This window comes from Ixodes scapularis, unplaced genomic scaffold (assembly GCF_016920785.2).
Source record: "Ixodes scapularis isolate PalLabHiFi unplaced genomic scaffold, ASM1692078v2 PGA_scaffold39__5_contigs__length_11793443, whole genome shotgun sequence".
NCBI classification, from domain to species: Eukaryota; Metazoa; Arthropoda; class Arachnida; order Ixodida; family Ixodidae; genus Ixodes; species Ixodes scapularis.
In genome coordinates, this window is record NW_024609867.1 from 1,489,786 (window position 1) to 1,508,232 (window position 18,447).

General features: G+C 45.6%; 1 pseudogene; it reads left to right on the forward strand.

Moving 5' to 3' along the window:
* The window catches only part of LOC115325688, a 169,251-nt pseudogene that overhangs the window by 2,056 nt on the left and 148,748 nt on the right, over nt 1-18,447 (forward strand).

Here is an 18,447-nt window from a genome sequence, read left to right on the forward strand (position 1 = left end):
AGTATGTTAGCACGCGTCCCCCCCCCCCCCCCCCCCCCCCCCCCCACCCACCCACCCATCACCACCACCACCACCACCACACCACACACACACACACACACACGCTGCGAGCGTCTGGGTTCGAAACTATTATTTCTACGAGGTACCAGGAGACACTATCGAGCAACGAAGCAGGGTGCCTGTGGGGACGGAGTCTAGGAACGCTACTGATTAATATTGTGACAGGCGATCAGTTATGATAACAGACGAAACTTCGACTCGTTTGTTCAGAAGTTCGCGGTGATATTTTATTAGCCCTCGTTACAGCACACCAAGGATCTTAGGCTGTGAAATTCACACCACGCAGGCTCGTCCGTCGTAGTCAAATGAGCGCAGTCGACGACGAAATGTAATGAGCTACTAAGCTTCACAAGGTAAATGCCCGCGAGAAAGAGTTTTGCGGCAGTCCAAAACACCGATCCAGCAGACGCACGTACGTACGTTTACTCCGGACTCCATAAACCTGACGGCGCAAGATCAAAGCGATCAAAGAGCACCGCCGCCATCGCCACCCCGGTTTTCTCTGCACTTTGCGCGACAACGGCACTGCAACGAAGGGCACTCACCTCGGCGTTAACAATCTGCGAAATAGATTAATTTCCCACTCTTGAAGCCATTCCAAATGATAAATGAAAATATCTCGGCGCTGTAGAACATCTGACGACAAAACTGTGCCGAGCGCCTGCTCGGCGTCGTTGTTGCTCGTGAAGGCCTTCTCATTTGTAGTTGAGACGATGATTCCACATCTTTCGTGCCACTCGTGGTGCTTGCAATAACTTCGAAGGGCAGGGGAATCTTCTCACGAGGACGTTGAAGACACTCAACACCGGAGCCACCAAAGCAATCGCACAAACCGTCGCCATGTTTGCTTCTTCGTCACTCGCGGCGCGGTCAACTCGTCGCGAGATGTTTTCTGGCTCGGCTAGATGGAAACCAACAGCGGCAAAGTGGCGTATGGACACACGGCTCTCACATTACGGGCACTATACTCACATACCGCGGGTAAACAGGACCGATGCCGGCGAAACGGCAGTCGGCACACCAGCGAAGAAGCCCTCACGGGGAATCGGCGGCGCAGGCCGACGCAGCCCCCCCTCCCCGCGAGCGTCTGGGTTCGAGATTATTGTTCGCTTTTGCTCCTTGCGGTCGAGGCTAAAAAGAGCACTTCCGGACAAAGGTCTATAGCGGGTAAATTTAGCTCATTTTACCCGATGTCATCTCACGGCAGGTCACGCACGTGACACCAGGACGTTACGGGGTCAAGTTCCGGTGTCAGGTAACACCAAGACGTCACGTAGCATCAGAGTTTATTAATTTCCAAGTTACAATTAGCGTGAACATTAATCATCGAATATGTTCTTCGCTCTCCAAAACGAATATATAACGTTTTCGACAAAAAAAAAGTTCCAATTGTAGCTCCTTAAATTCTGTATTTTATGCAATAAAGTTCTACCCGCACTTTCTAGGCTTCTCTCCGCCTCGATCACCCTTATAAATAGGTGACCGGTCTTTGAGCCGGAAGTTTCGTCATCTGAGAGAATGCGTCACGTGACTTCACGCTTCCGGTTCGTCCGGTGCCGGTCGCGGTTCGTCCAGCTGCATCGAGAGCCCCTCTAGTAGACGTGCTGTATTGGCGGTGAAACTGGTTCACTGCTCCGCGGTGCGTTGTTCTAATGCATGCCATAAAGGGTACAAGATGTTCCGATTCCCGTTGAAAGAAAGACGGTAGCAGTGATGGGGCGTCAAGGCTGTTAATAACCCGTGAAATGACGATTTCGTACAGAGACTTTTGAGGAACTCCCAGAAAAGGTATCGATGAATCCGCGAAGGGGTAAACACGGCTTGTCGTACAAGGCATCTGCGAGAACGCGGGATGCGATCTCGCAGACGTATAATGCTTGCGATCTCCGCAGGCAATCAGATCATCGCGCGACGTTTCGTCGACAGAACGTTTAATTGACAGCAACGTCTCTGTGATGTGTTCCCGTGATTGGGCTCTCAAGATTTATAGCTGGATCACTTTTCACAATATGGAATAACTAAAGAGCACCCATTGAAACTCGGCCAACGAATATCAACCACATGAACCTGATCATCAGGTCGGTTTAATATAAATAAAAAAAAAAGCAAGCAAGGAAAACATAAAATTTGACGAATAATAAAGCGGTCGTGTGACTTTGCGTAGCCCGCTTCAAGATAAGTCCACGATTATGCAGGCTTTCTTACTCAACATAATTAAAAAAAAGAAAAAAAAATGAAAAAAAAAACGTGCGGGGGTAGAAACATTGCACACGAATGACAACCTAATTGAGGTACAAAAACGTGTGAGTGTTTAAAAGCAAGGGTTCTCGAGTAATCCGATGTCGTCGAAAGGAACTTCTAAACAAAAGTGTCTTTACGATCGCGCGAGAAGGATGCCAAAGCTCCGATCGGGCATTTCAGCTAGCCGCGTTCCACGGCGTACATTCGCGCCTATTGTAGTTGGTAATGTAATCTAACGTAACCATAAAAAATAAAATGCAATGAAAAATGCTGGTTCAAAAGAAAAAAGAAAATAGCTAACCTAGCCTGAGTTTTCATGCGAAGATCCTGAAAGCGCGGCGCCAGTGCAGCTTGCCGCTCTCGATGCTGCTGCGTACCGATTCCTACTTAACATATCCGTAGATGTAAGTTCACACGCTCTGCAATTCGTAAGTCACCCAGCAGCAAAGGTAGGTGTCTTTTCGGGTTCAACACCCGCAGACACTTCCATAGCCGTCATTATGCTGCGTCGGCTGCTAGCTACGAACCGGATGTAGATAATACCCAGAGTGCGCTGCGGCTGCTGCCAAAGGCCGGTCACCTGTTAGGCACGCCCATGGAGAATACTAACACATTCCACCAGTCCTTACCTCACGTGCCGGGGCACGGCATCAGTAGCTCTTGCTCATTCAAACCGTAATCAAGAACAGCCACGACTACTGGCCGTTAACTCTCAAAAACCCCTTTGGACTTAAGCCGCTTTCAAACCTCCGTCGCCACAATACACTCAAGTTATTCGTAATTCTTATGTTTGCTATCCTCTTTCCTCTGCAAATCCGTCGGCCCAGAACTAAATATAAAATAAACAAATAAACTTGTGAAATCTTCGCCTCAGCCGGCTCGTTCGAATCGCAGGTTTGTTGCCCGCGCACCCAATATGTCCGGCTTTTTTTTTAGGACTCTAAAATATATGGCATGCGGAGCATTTAACAGCCTTCCAAAGCAGAAAGAAATACCATTTTGGAGGCGTTTTTGAATTTTGGTTTCCTATCAAAGCACTTCTTCGCGACAGCGGTCATGCTGCCTTGGCCAAATCGAGCAGCTACCGTGAGCCACAACGTAATCTTTGCATGATAGAGGACTCCCACGGAGGTGAACTCAAACACTTTACAATGAGGATACAATCAACTTCGCTCATTTGAATTAGACATCTTGCCTGCAGCACCAAATCCTCCCCTAGCAGTGGGGAGAGCTTTCGAGAGAACGCATAGACATTACGCTGTCCTCGCTGTCGTGCTTTCGCGCTGCGTCAATAGGGAGGGCTGCCGGCGCGACGAGATACTGAATTCGCCAAGAGCGCGGAGACTGCTGTCTCAGCTTTCTCGACGGGTTTCCACGAGGATGGATTGTGGAAATTCAAAAGCGAAGGCCCCGAGGCTGCCCGTGGCCAGCCATCCCTATAACGCAAAACCTGTCGGAGCCAAGCTGTTTGGATTTTCGTGAAATAAAACTCTCTATAGCAGTATATATTAGTAAAGAACTCGGTGAACCCAAAAATAAAAGCTTATTTTTTATTGTGATTCTAACAGCACATCGTTTAAATTGAGGAAGACGAGGCGTTAATTGAACGCTTTGACCACGTATAGCATGAGGGGATGCGCTCCTATGGAGAACCGAAACCTTGAATCGCGTTCGAAGTGAATAATAATTTTGGAGCACTGTAAAATGCTGCGCGTGACTGCTATTTTTGTCAGGTGTGATGGTTTTGTGTTCTCGAATAAAGCGCAGAACGTTTTTTAGTTTACTGAACCTTGATGATAGAAAAACACCTGCATCTGATTCCCGTGGCCTTTCTAAAACGTTGTGGGGAACGGATTTTCATATATCTCCGCATCATGGGCTCTCAGGAAAAGGAGGGGGGGGGGGGGGCGAGCGGGTTTCCCCCTTCCCTCTTCCCTCCCGCCCCCGCCCTTAAAATTTTAGCGAATATTTTTTTTATGCACTAGCAAATTGGAGTCGCCGATATGGCAAGGAGTCCCCATACACCTACCAAGAGCCTTGAGGATTGCGAACCAATTTCACACGTGACTGATTCATGTCTGAAATGGTGGGAAAAAACAAACAATGGATGGCTATTGAAACAATTTATGATAGAAGACGATTCTAAGATGAAAGGTAAGGGTTTTTTTTTATTCCATAAATTTTATATGCACTATTATTCCGCGAAGTGAAGCTTTAGTAATGAATTGCCCGCCAGATTTAGCGGAAAGAGTATACCATTCGCTCGTGGCGCCGCATTCCTTTTGCACACCCTTCCGACGAAATTCCAACTGCCCGCTCCCCACCCCAAACCTGACCAAATAATCCGCCCCTTCAAAAGCTTGTACTTCGTACAAAGTCAAAGAGAGGCGATTAATACTCTTATTGTACGTGCCGTTTCCAGTTAAGCGTAAACCCAAACCAAAATTTATGCATCGACGTCTCTCTAACTAGCAAGGTTAATAAATATAGACGCTGTTTTTATGGCTGACAGAGTTTAATACATTACCTAATAGACCTTGTTTCGTTTTTTTTTTTGTATAGGTCAAATGTCAGACTCTTTAAACAAATGTAAGATAATGAAACTCCATGGAAGCCGCATTGTCACTGTCACGAGCGCGATGCGCCGGAACAGCGCTGTACAAGGCGCTGTAGTGATGGAATTTGCTGTCTTGAAGAAAATAATGAAAGAAACAACAATTGCAATAAAAAAGTTTAAAAATTAGTGGTTTAGGTTACCGACAATATAAGAGGGGGCAACGTTCGGAAGAAAAGTTAAAAATAAGAAAGAAAAATTATTCCGGGCAAGATCTACTACCATCGATCTAACCATGTTGTCAGTTCGTCATGTGCCATGAGTCACTTCCTTTACTTTATTTTAATTTAAATACTAACGAAGCCGGCGCTACGAGACAACGAGACCAAACAAGCAGGAGCAAAAGTGCAAGTCAATAGGCCTTTTATTGTCTATGATTGGTACAGCGAGCATAAAACAAGCGCAGAAACATGGCGAACACTATGGTCCAATAAACTCGTAGCGTCAGCTGCGTCTCGACCAGGGTGTAAGATAGGCAGGTGGTGAAACGAGAGCCGAATAAGCGACCGGATTGTGTTTCCTTCGGTTTTCTCTTTTTCTGTGGCGCCATCTATGTGGAGCACCGCGAACTCTCACTCCGGTTCGGCGACCGGTGGCGACCAGTTAAACTGACAGAGATAATTTCTCGTGGATTTTCAATGGAGGACTGTAGTGCTCTCGATTTATTTTGCGCACTCTCCAATAGGGTTTCATGCAAATCCGAATCGATTTTTTTTCTCCTCGCCGCAGCGCCATCTGTCGCAAATCGGGGGTACCCGCAAGCAGACGAGTACGCAATCCGGTCACGGCGCTGCGGTAGGCTTCTATGGGCCGTTTCCCCACCTGTCTATCTTACACCCTGGTCTCGACTTAGTGGGATAGTGCAACGATTTGAATGTTGAAAGAATTTCCAGCCTGTATTTTTTACATTGGTTATCTAGGCACAGGTAACAAAAACCGTGCCGCCTTGACCCAGACAAGTGATATTTTGTGGCGTAATCGCAAAGGAAAACAGCAACAATTATTTTCAGACCTGCAGCCGCGTGCGGCGGTTGCTAAAACTACGGTGACATATCTGTGGGGGACACGCGAAGTCAACAAAGCCCGCTCCCCTCCGCTGCTACACTCGCCGTCAGCCCCGTGGCGAACCGACTTTCGTGTCCATCGTTTGCCACGACCTTCAGCTGCTAATCCTTAACAAGTGGGCGATTTCGGATAAAGCGACTGGGGTGCCCGAAGAGAAAACCCAACGGGAAACCAGGTGGTCCCCAGAGACGCCACTCACTCAAAAGACTGCGTGAGGGCCAAGGGGAAGATTGAACTTCAATTTGTTCCAATTTTTTGAATAAGAACGAATACGCGCAGGAAATTATAATTTTTTGTTCTCCGTTCTGTAGTTGACACAAATTAATTCCTGCAGTAAGATGGTAAAATTTGAAAAAATAGTTGCACCGGCCTTTTATGTTGAAACTAAATATAGCGAACGTTGCCTAGCGCGATCGCAAACAATGGTGATTTGACGCTTCTTCAAGCTTCAGCGGAGGTGTGACCAAGTGTTATCAACCAGTCCTGCTGAATATCCTTGTGTGACATGTCATTAAATTGCCACATCTGACCAAAGTGAAGCAATTTGTATCAGGAAATAGCAGCTGACATCGTCGAATCCACAAAAGCGACTGCACAAACAGTGAGCTCCCGCAACGCAGTAAGCTATAATGATTCCCCTTCTCTTTGCTTGGGTATAAAGTTAAATCAAGGTGACACTAGCAAGAGAGCAATTCACCTGTTATTCATTACGACACGGGGAAGTTTGTAGACAAGGCTAAACACGCTAACATAGCAGACTGTTTCAAGTTGCGCTTCCTTACTAACGGATAAACAAGGGATGTTACATAGAACTTTGAGAAAGCTGTGACATCTGATAAGAAGATTTTCCGCTATCGGTGCTTGGAAGATTATTCCCCTTGACTTGCATACTCAAAGACTACGAAAGGCACCCTTTGCCGTTACTGCGTCCATTTTCCTCCAAATGATCACCGAGGCACTCAAGGGAGCTTTATCGTGCGTGCCTTCATAAGCTACAAAAAGGTGCACGAGACGTTCAGGGATCATGTAAAATTTTTATGGCGCCAGGAGATAAATAGAAGTCTTTATGGATGTTATGATGAGCAAGCAGCTACCCGTAATACAGCAGCTGAAACGAGTGTTCCACGATTAGGGTGGAAGGAACCTCGAGAATCTATTTTCGATATTTTCACCATAATGTTTTGCGCGACGCACGAATTACCTGTCTACGGGAAGTAGTCTGTCAGTAGAGTCTTTAAAGATCTTTATATATCAGTGGAAACAGGAGAGCCTCGTCTTCAGAAACACTTAGCTTCTTCTGCTAGCAATGTTAAGAACATTTCCTTTCGGAGCCAGAACAAGATCATCATAATCTGTAGCGACATCCTGAAAGAACAAATAATGTTCATAGTTTACACAACGTTTGCTTTCTCCGGTGCATAGTAGATGAACAAAACAGCTACCTATAGACATTCTCTTTAATGACAAGGCAGGAACAAGGACTTGCGTTCGGGAGCAGTGTATGGGATTTGTAAGGCTGGAGCAACTGAACTCCGCATGCATAGCCGCTACAATTGTGAAAATTTTGGCGGATGCTTAGCTGACTGGTTTAAATCCTTTGGATAGGAGTACGATGGACACTCTACAGCTGGTGTAAATAAAGCTGGAGCAAACATGATAATGCAGCAAAAGCTTCCAAAGACACAACTCTGCAGCTGCTCAAGCCACGAACTGAATATTGTGTTCAACAATCTGAACAAGGTTTCCGGTATTCAAAGCACAAGAGGGGTCATCAAACAAACCAATAACTTCTTATGTGAAAGCGCGCTTCGAAGGAAATTGGTGCCAACATTTCTAAGTTGATGCAAAAATAGATGGTCTGCAAAATACGAGTCAATTCAGAAATTATCTGAGCATTACGACGTGCCCGAGGAGTTGGCACAAATGGAATCAAGCTCGAACGCTGCAACGCGGCTATGCGCTCACATTCTTTACTGCGCAACAACGATATCATCTTTCATCTTGTGCTAACATGTGGACGCTAAGTTCGTGGCACAGCAATTGGAGCCTGTTATGTACGTTCTACGAAGGGTATTTACGAATATCCATACCGTACACGACCAGATCGTTGAGCTCCAGAGTATTTTTCGCGGCTATCGGACCAACAATAAAGGTACATTTTAGGAGATCATGAAAACAGCAAACAAAGTAGCCATCGTCCTTGGCGTGTCGATTTTGCCAATGTGGCAGGCCTCCCGTCAGGATCATTGAAAGAAAAGCGATTTAATCGCCGGACAACTATTACTGTACCTGGCAATGTATGTGTCATTCTTGTACTCTCTCACAACTTCTTTTGCTCGCCACATTTCTGAAAGCAACGTGAAGAGCAACAGACTTTTCCAGCAGCATCCAGCAAATTGAAGCATTTGAGCGACTTTGCCCTAAGCTAGCGGTTCTACTGCACTAGCTGAATTGATCATCTACAGCTGAGAGACGAGTCGCCCGTTGAGGTAGACTAACTCCAGGCTGTATAAACATACTACACCATTTTTTGGGTGTTCCAAGGGGTCCAAGCGCGGGCATGGCAAGCTTCAACTCCCTGTACAACTCCCAAAGTGACACTTTCCGCTGATATTGAGAATATTTAGTGCAGATCCTGAAAATATGATCTTGGAAATAGGCTTAATTTGATACCACATATACGAAGATTGCAATTTAAAGCGCGAAAAATTATAGGGTTGCAAAACTTTATTACTAACCTAGTACTCAGCGTGCATATTGAGAGGGCCGTTTTACGTGGGGTGGAACTTCTTGCGTACAGTTGGAATGTCAGTTTTCGGCACCCATATCAGTCCACTTTCAATTCTGTCTACGCTCTTGTCAATGTGTTCTTTGCATACTTGTCTGTCTATTCTCTTGTCTCTGTGGTTTTTTGCGCCTATCTAGGTCATTATGAATCAACTGGCCCAAATTGCCACTTTAATGTCATTATCGGTCTTACGACTCTGTGTGAGTTATGCTATGCATTGCGATTTTATATAGAAATGTGAAGTTGTTTTGTTGCATTTCGCGCACTTCAAATGCCTATTTTTCTAAGTTACTGCTAAAGATGTTTTATTAATCTATGAAAATGTATCAAGATGGTAATTATTCTTCTAGTACGGACACAGGAGGGGTTAAGCTTGCTCAAAATGGGGTGCAGAGCAATACTGCAGAGCTCAGGGGAAAGATGAAATAGCCCGGAGCAAAATAAATTTCCCAAAGCTGCCAAAAAAAAAAAAAGTGAGCGTTTCATGTTGGAGCGAATTTATTGGTGACGCCGGGGGAGGGGGCTGCAGAAACATGCGGCTTCACGGAGCGATGTGCCGTCACTAGTGGCGCAGTGAATCGTTCTATTTCGCTGACCTAATATTTTCTATATCACCAAAAATTGAACATTTCTTCTCTGAAGAAGATAAGTATGTATGTTTTGTTCTCATTAAACGTCGCCCTTAGAGCTTCGAGGGAAGGAAAGGTCCCCCCCCCCCTCTCCGCACCCCCCTCTTCACCACCTTTAAATCTGATTTTGGTTGCATGATACGGTGGCGGCGCTTTTCATTCAGAAAAATGGTAACGTAATGTTTGCTTCTAGAATCGGGGAAAATGTGTCGCTCACCCCACTGACCTATAGAATGGTCGAAGAATTTCTCTACTGCGAGACGTTTTCGAAGAGGACGTGCCGGCAAGGTTTTCGCACAGGCGGGTGTTTATACGCGCTAACACATTCGAGTACGAAAAAAGAACGTGCCGCCATCGTCGCACTGGCAGCATGTGTTTCAGTTAAAAATAATCAAAAAAGGAATACGAAATAACGAAAGCGGAGGCCTGGGAATAAAAGAAGTTGACAGGTAGCACCTGCGCTCATTAAACAGAGCTTCATGACTCCAATATTGCCTTTGTTTGGCTACTCAAAACGCCGAGTTTCTGAAGAGGATGGAAACTAACTCGCTCAAAGCCTGCGTTGGTCTCGTTTTAAATGTGCCAAAGAGGCATGCAATTCAAGGGATACAATTTGAGGATATTATATGTGCCTAAACTATGTGGCGCAAGCGAACGCCCATTAGGAGTGTGTGTTACGGTATATTCGCTAGTGCTTTAAGTTTTTTATACAGCATATGTAGGGTGTCTAAAACAGTTTGGATTTTTGTTTACATGTTGAAATAAACCTACGTATTGCTGAAGGCCGAGTTTTCGCCGATGTATAATGCCAGCCGTCTGTGCCAGATTGCCATACTTTGCGTACTTGTCGTTATCTCATTGAAAAGTGATAAACTATTTTAGAATACTTATAGAGAGGAAATGAGGCGCTTTCGTAGCAAGTGTAATAAATCATCGATGCGTATTTGCAGGCCTCGTTGGCCGCTACTTTTTAATTGGAAAACTAAGAGGATCCCTTATTGCTTTTGAATAAGACGACAACAAAGCTCTAAAACTTGGGTAATCTGGATCTGACCGCTAGCTTTGTATCTGGGCGGACTTTCAATGTTCGGCGATGCGTAGCGCATTTTCGCGGTAAAAATGAACGGTGAGCTATTTCCCGGGCGAACGTACTTTGGTGCTTCACGGGCTCATATTTTCCCCTAGAGATGCCTGGACGACTTACGAAATGTTTTAGCACGCTAGTCGAGAGACCGTCCACCGAATGTATAACCACCGACTACAGCGTATTTCGACTCATTATGAAAATGGCTGCTTATCGTTAAACATGTTAGGAGTCGAGACTTTGCCGTAAAAACAGAATGTATATTGTGCATTGCTCAGGATAAACACACACCAACCCTGGGAACTGACGGGTTGCTATTAACGCATCACTCTGTTGTCGCTACATTTTTTTTTCAGTTTTTAAATCCTAACGGGTTACTTTTTTAAACGTGACATGCGGTGTTCATCCCAATTTCTGAAGTTTAGATGAAAGTAACGTCTTATTTTAGTCGATACTGTTCCCAGTTTCGTGAGCATTGATATACAATTCAACGAGTACAATCTAGCCATCCGTAGCACTTTCCAAATGACGTGTTTCGACAGCCCGAGTATCGTGTTCGCCTTGCGCCAACTTGTGAATACGTAGTTTCTCACGAGTCACGACCCGGCTATTGTCACATGTGAATGTTATACGCAAATATTAGGTATATTTACGTGCATGATTGTTCTTCACGACGTTCACGTTGACTTCACTTTCACCTCAGAGAATATGCGAAACCACATCGAGACGCGCAGAAAAAAGTTAGATTCAGATTCGATGAACTGTTCATTGATGGCAAGGCTCTTATTTTACTGCTCCAATTGAAACAAAGTTGTCGAACTGCAAAACGCTGCTCTCTGGACTGAATTTTATAACACTTACTTCATCTCCGTCTTGCAAAACGCTTTTCTTAACTCTGAGCTTCCAAGGGCGAATGAGCTCGAATGACGGTCAACCAAGAAAAGTGCGGTCAATGAACTCCCGTTCCTTCTTGTTAATTTTAGAAGTTTGTTGTCAAAGCAGGATGAGCTTAATAACACCATTGGGGTATGCCGCCCCCACGTCCTTTTGGGAACCGAAACTTGGTTTTCATATAGTATCCCTAATGAATAACTTTTAAACAACAACGATTTTACTATTCATAGAAAAGACCGTTCATTATCTAGGGGAGGCGCTTTTCTCGTAGCAATTAAAAAGTGTTTTCCCTCGACTGTTGTTCATTTAGATACCGATATTGAAATATGTTTTCTTCGTGTAAAGTATGCATTATGCTATGTTTTAGTAAAAGTTTGTAATAGGTCTCCGGATGCGCACGCTGTGTTTCTTCAGGAGTTGTATAAAGTTTTAGATTTTATTACATTGCGTTACCCCCAATGTCCTGCATTTCTTGGCGGGGATTTCACCTTTCTCGTGATTGATTGGATTAAATATGTACCTGACAGTAATTGTAGAAATGCATCGCAGTGTAGAGACATCATTGATCATTCTTGATCAGTTCGTGATGGTACCTACGCGTGAAAACTCGTCTCGATTTATTTTTGACATCTATCCAGGACCTAATATTATGTGTGAATTTATCGATGCCATGAGTGATCACCGAGCGGTCTTAATAGACGCTAACATTGCTGTCCAAAAAGAATGTTGGGAACATAAATTTATTTTCGATTACGCCAAGGCAAATTCTTCGGAGATTGGTTTGGCTCTTGATATATTCTGAAGTGATTTTCGGGTTCTTTTGGTCTTAGGTTAGTAGAAGACAACTGGACCTTAATAAAGAACAAGCTTTTTGAGATAACAAATCATTTTGTGCTTAAAATGAAAATACAACCTTATATTCAGAAGTCTAGGGCTGGCATGCTAGAAGCAGAGTCTCAGCTGAGACTGGGTGAAAGAAAGCACTGGCAAAGCCAGCGCACAAGCTGAGCGGAACTCAACCCGCCTCTCAAGACACTCGCGCGCCTCAGCCTTTGCAGTGCTTTCTTTCACCCAGTGTCGGCTGAGAGGCTATTTCTAGCAAACCGGCCCTGGTTTTGTAGACACCTAAAAAGCCCTCTAAATAGTAAAAAATGTATCTTTTTTAGAGCAAAAAATCTAAACAGTTCTACTTTATGGGAAAATATTTATACCATTCCAAAATCTGTCAGCAGGCAGTTGAAGATGCTAAACAACGATTCCTCGGTGGTACCCTTAGAAACCTACGGCGATCTAACCCTAAAACACGTGGAAGTTCATTTTCCCCCAAAAAAAGCATAGCGCCCCAGGTAAGAATATTGCATAACGCCCCAGGCAAGAATATTGCCGCTCGCGGCAATATTCACGGGACCAAGCTATTTGATTTTGGGAGTGCGGCCCTTTTAATCAATTCTTTTTGCTAGGTTTATACTGATGAGTGATTCATCTTGCCTGTCTGTGATGATAAATATATAGTCATCATCAGAGACAGGCAAGATAAATGACTCATCAGTGTAAAGCTAACCAAAGAATTGATTGAAAGGTTTTCGATCGAGAATATAATTATTTTCTTCTCGATCGGATAATCGTTGACTCTGACGGGATTAGCCAGCTTATAATAATCCTTTCGAACTCATCTAGTCTGGGAAGTGATGGATTAAAGCTCACTCTGCCGCACTCGAGTTTGCTTCTGCAAATGCTTGTTCAATAAAGTTTGGACAAAGGAAAACTACCTAAAGAGTGGAAACACGCAAATGTTATTCTTTTCATAAAATCTGGTGACGTTGCATCCGTTAAAAATTACCGTCCCATTTCCATAGGAAGTCTACCCTGCAAACTTTTAGAACATGTGATCTACAGCTATGTCTTCAATTATCTTTCGAATATTAACTTCTATTTTCTCAACCAATATGCTTTCCGTAAATAAAAGTCATGTGAAACTCAGCTGGAGCTCATTGACGAGTGCAACTACCCAGCGACGGAGGCGGAAAAATGCATGGTTATCCTGGAAACACTGTCTGACAAACCACGAAGGCACTACTTCTATAAACTCTTTGCTTCGTTGAATGAGTTGGTGGACTCATTCCTCCGCTTCGACCAGGTAGTCTTCAGCCAATTGGCTGAAGACTATTGGCTGAAGGCCAAAGACACCGGCATTGACGGTAGCTGCAGAGCCAGCTCAGGCTGGGAAGGTAATCAAGAAAGCGACCTCTTTCCCGCTCTCGAAGCAGCACCAGAATGCGGACGACGGCCATTGTCAGCAGCATCTTTCTCCACGCGAGAAGCAAGAGAAGCAGCACGTGTCGCCTCAACGCCCGTCAAAAGCTTCGCAAGTTTCGGCTTCTTCGTTTCGTCACCCGGAAGTTCGTCCGCTGTGCCTCAATTGTAAGAAGAGCGGCCACTTTGGTCACCCGGTGTCGGCAGGAGCTCACACCAGAATTTTTGGAGTGGCAACAGCGCTTTGAGTCCACTGCAGCACCGACGCACGGAAACGACAAGATGATGCCTCTGACGCCTGCGAGAGGTCATCAGTAGTTCGGCGCATCACATGTGGCGCAGCAGTGAGCACCAAAAAAATTCAGGTTCAGCTGAACGGACAGCCTTTGACAGCTTTCTTGGATTCGGGGGCAATAAGAAGTCTCATCAACATTTCCATTGCCGACCAGTTGCACCTTCTGATTCAAACTTCTTCCATCCGGCTCCATAGTCCCTCACGAACCTCGGTGAAGTGACTGCCACAGTGACAGCTGACGGACACACGCTGACCCACGCATTCATCATGGTCCCACATCTGGAGGAAGAAAAGTTGGTCCTTGGTGATGTTTTCCTGACAGCGTGCAAGGCCATGATCGATTGGGGTGCAGATACATTCTCGATTTCTCCGCCTACGACATGTCATAAGGTCATCTTGTTCACGGAGCAGCTGATACCTCCGCGGTCACGAAAGCTTGTTCAAGCACGCCTGAAAAATCCTGTCCGAGGAAAATCAACGAAGATAGAGGTGAGTGGCGCAAAATTACCCTACGACCGCCACTGCCTTCTAGTTGAACCCATGGTTATGGATAAGACCGAGAGCACATTCTACGTACTACTGGCCAACTCGTCATCTCGACCAGTGGCTCTAATCTGTGATGCTACTGTCGGAGTCGCTAGGGGGGTCACAAGTGTCGAAGACGTCGAGCTTAGCGATGACGAATCAGCGTCCATCTTAAGTTGCTCAAGCCTGCCGTAGCCGGAGGACCCGGATCAACCGAATGCTTTGGAAATCGTCGGCCCTTAACATCAGCCGCTATCGGTTGAGGGTGTCACGTTCAACATTGGTTCAACGCTGGCACCTGAGGAGCTTAGAAATTTCGAGAGCTTCTGGCGAAAAACATGGCTTGCTTCGCGCGAACTAGCATCGACGCTGGAAACTCTCGGCTTGAGCAGCACTCCATTCTGACAGTAATGCGAGACCTATCTCCCAGAGACCACGTCGACTGTCGCCGGCGCAGCGTGATCTGGTCAAGGCGATGATCAAGGATCTCATGAATGCCAAGATTGTGCAACCATCGCGCAGTTTGTGGGCGTACCCCTTGGTCTTAGTCACGAAAAAGGACGGATCAACTACGAATGTGCGTCGACTACAGAAGGATCAACGCGCTCACTCAAGACACTGTCTACCACTTTCCGCGAATTGAGGACGCCTTGCAGACTCTGACGGGGAGCAAGTTTTTCTTTGTCATGGAACTGGTTTTGGTTTTTACCAAATTGCCATGCGGCCAGAGGATGTCGAGAAAACGGCCTTTGTTACTTCGTGGGGCCTGTATGAGTTCTTGAGGATGCCATTTGAACTCAAGGGTGCTCCGTTTACCTGTCAGCGTGCGGTAGACACAATCATCGAGAATGCCATGTACGATCACGCACTTGCCTACATGGACGATTGTGTTTTCTACAGCAAGACATTTGACGAGCATGTTACGCACCTGCAAAACATTTTTTTCGAGGTTTCTCAAAACGAACCTGAAGTTCAAGCCGCAAAAGTGTTTTTTCGTTTCTACGTCAGTCATGTACCTTGGACACATTGTCACGAAGCATGGAGTTTCTCCAGATCCTTCGAAATTGGCAGCTGTCCATAAGTTCTCGGATCCCCGCAACATTCAGGAACTCCAATCCTTCATGGGCCTGACATCTTACTCCCGGAAGTTTATACCAAATTACAGTGTTCTTGCTGCTCCTTTGCGCGAACTTCTCAAGAAACAAACAAACTTTCTCTGGAATGAAGAACAAGATGCAGCGGTTAGGGTACTCAAGCATGCTCTGTGTGAACTACCTCTTCTTAAGCTTTATTTGGAAAACGTACGCTTTGGCGTGAAAGTTCACACCGACGCTTCCAAGCTTGGGCTGGGAGCACTGCTATTGCAAGAGAACGAAGACGGAAACTTCAGACCTGTAGTATACTTGAGTCGCTCCTTCAAAGGTTCCGAGTCCAACTACACATCGACAGAGATGGAAGCTCTTGCCGTCAGGTGGGCTGTGGATGAGCTTCGCCCGTACCTCATGGGTTGTAAGTTTGAAGTTGTTACCGACCACCATGCTCTTTGCTGGTTGATGCGGTACAAGGAGGGGAACAAACGCTTATTGCGATGGTCGCTCATTCTGCAGGAGTTTGATTTCGAGGTCATCTACAAGTCACGAGCTCTACACAGAGGGGCAGGTTGCTTCTCCCGTACTCCGCAGTAAACACGGGAGTTAGATGACAAAGTTCTCTGTGTCACATCTCCGGTCTTCCTGCAGCGTGACCAACATGAAGATTCGTATTGCCAGGACGTTTTCAAACTTCTGCACTCTAAAAAAAAAAGGTGTCAAGGGAGAGTAACTGCCCTAAGTTACCCTCCTTTAACCCTATCTTCATCCAAGTTACTCTTTCGCGACCGCTTCTTTCGATGATACTCTCCCTTAACCCTCACTCGAACTCTAGAGTAACTGTAGCTAGAGTTAGTTTCTCCTCGCGATATCACGGGCTGTCAACAGATGGCGCCGCTATGGGGTCGGCGCATTTTCGACGCTGCTCGGCGCAGATTTTTGTTGTTGTGTTTTTCTTTTTCCGGGGAAGGTTTTTTTTTCCCTAGCCGCTTCTTTTTTTTTTGGGGGGGGGGGGGGGGGGAGATGGGCAAGGATATTTTAATAAGTGAGTTGATACAGCCTACCTTTACTTAATTTTGTCAACGCGCAATTCAAATGTTTTTTCTGCTAATTAAAAAAAAAGTGCAGAATTTAAGGTGGTTTTTTGCTGCTCCTTTGTGCATATGCGTCGCCAGCGCTACGAGCTTATAGGGACCACCAAATGAGGCCGCCAATGTCCGCGTCTATGCATCGCCCTCCCGTCGCGGCCAAACGCATGGGACTTTCGCTTTAGATTATTATGTAGACTTATGATCTTGATAGAAAAGCTTCGTACCCTAACTAGGGGTTTATGGACTGTACTTCGTGTCAGGAGAAGAACATTTTTTGCCTCCAACATGGTGACAAGGCACTGATAGTACACGACAATGTTGGTTTTGACCTACAGTTTAGCCGGAAGTGACGTCAGCTGCAACAAACGTATACTTAGAAGCGCCAGAAAAAACAAACAACCTAACTGAAAGAAGTAGTAGTGCAAACTCAGAGCGGCTACCGGCAGCTCAATTTTATTTGGAAAACACGAACATATTTGCACACCAGCGGCGTAGCCAGGGGATGGGGTGTTGGGTGTTGAAGGGTCGGAACACCGCCGAAGTTTCATGGTTGTCCCCCTTTACCCCTTCCGCTTTTCCAATGTCAGTATTTTTTGTGTGTGTGTTTCGTTTCGACAATCCACTACGGCGAGGGGCGGTGCATGCCCACAACATACCGAAGCAAAACGAAAAAGACGAGGCTGTCCGTGGACTGCGTGAAAAACACATCTCCGGCTCCGGCTCTTCGAACAGCCCTCTCCAAACTCGGCCACGTTTGTAACCGAAGCCTTTCTTCAGGCTCGCAGGTGCGAATGGCTTAGCTCCCGACGTCATAAAAGCCGCGAAATCCTGACCTCGAAAGACGCTGGCCTCGCTTCGGGGAATGCAGGCGGCTTAACTAAAATTCCCCTACCCTTTGAGTGTCAAGGACTCGACGACAATCTCAGGGCAGCAGAACAAAATTCCAAAATAGCAATGATTTGACTTGACGAACCCTACAATGCGGAGAAAACCGGACGACAAAATACCAAACAGCTAAGCGTTTTTTTTGTTTTTTTTTTCTTTTTTTTTTGCTTCGTCTTTTTTTTTTTTTTTTTTTAGGGTTCACTCGTTTGCGCTTATTTAGCTTCAATATGGCACAAAAATGCAAAAAACACACACACACAAACATCCCCATCGTTAAAAAAAAAAGAAAAGAGGCAACAGAGAAAAGCGACAGCATATGCACTGTTGAAGCATATTTGTAATGCTCATAATCACTTGGTTTGAAAGCGTATCTAGTTGACTTCTTTAATCGCCGAAGTGGGTAATGTTTACATGCTTGCGTTCAGCACGTGAGTCGTGGAACTTTTTCAAAAATGAGTTCAAAAGCCAAGCCGTTCTTGACGTTCTTTTTTTTTTTTGTTTCTTTTTTTTAAGAATGATTATTGACCTACAACTTTAAGCGTGTCATCACCGTCTCTAACAGCTAGAGTCGGCACATTCACGTCAGGCAGCATCGTCCGCCCTAGGCGAGAGCGATGTTGTGGCCAACTACGTCGGTCTCTATGTCGCAAGCCTCGACTTCGATCAAATCGGCGGCCTGTGCGGAGCATTCGTTTGGTTAAATGCACTTCCTGGGGAAGTACTGGTTTTGACACAGATGTGGAGGGACCGCACCGCGTAGCGCGTCTCGGCGGTACAGGCAACTTGCATTTGCCTAGAGGCTTTGTATCCTAATGTAACCCGCCTGCTCAGCTTAACCCGCCTGCTTAGCGCAATAGCTTCCACCATGCTAATTATAAACACCGTCGAACTTGTTGTCCGTAGGGTAATGACGTCACGAGAGGAAACCATAGGAG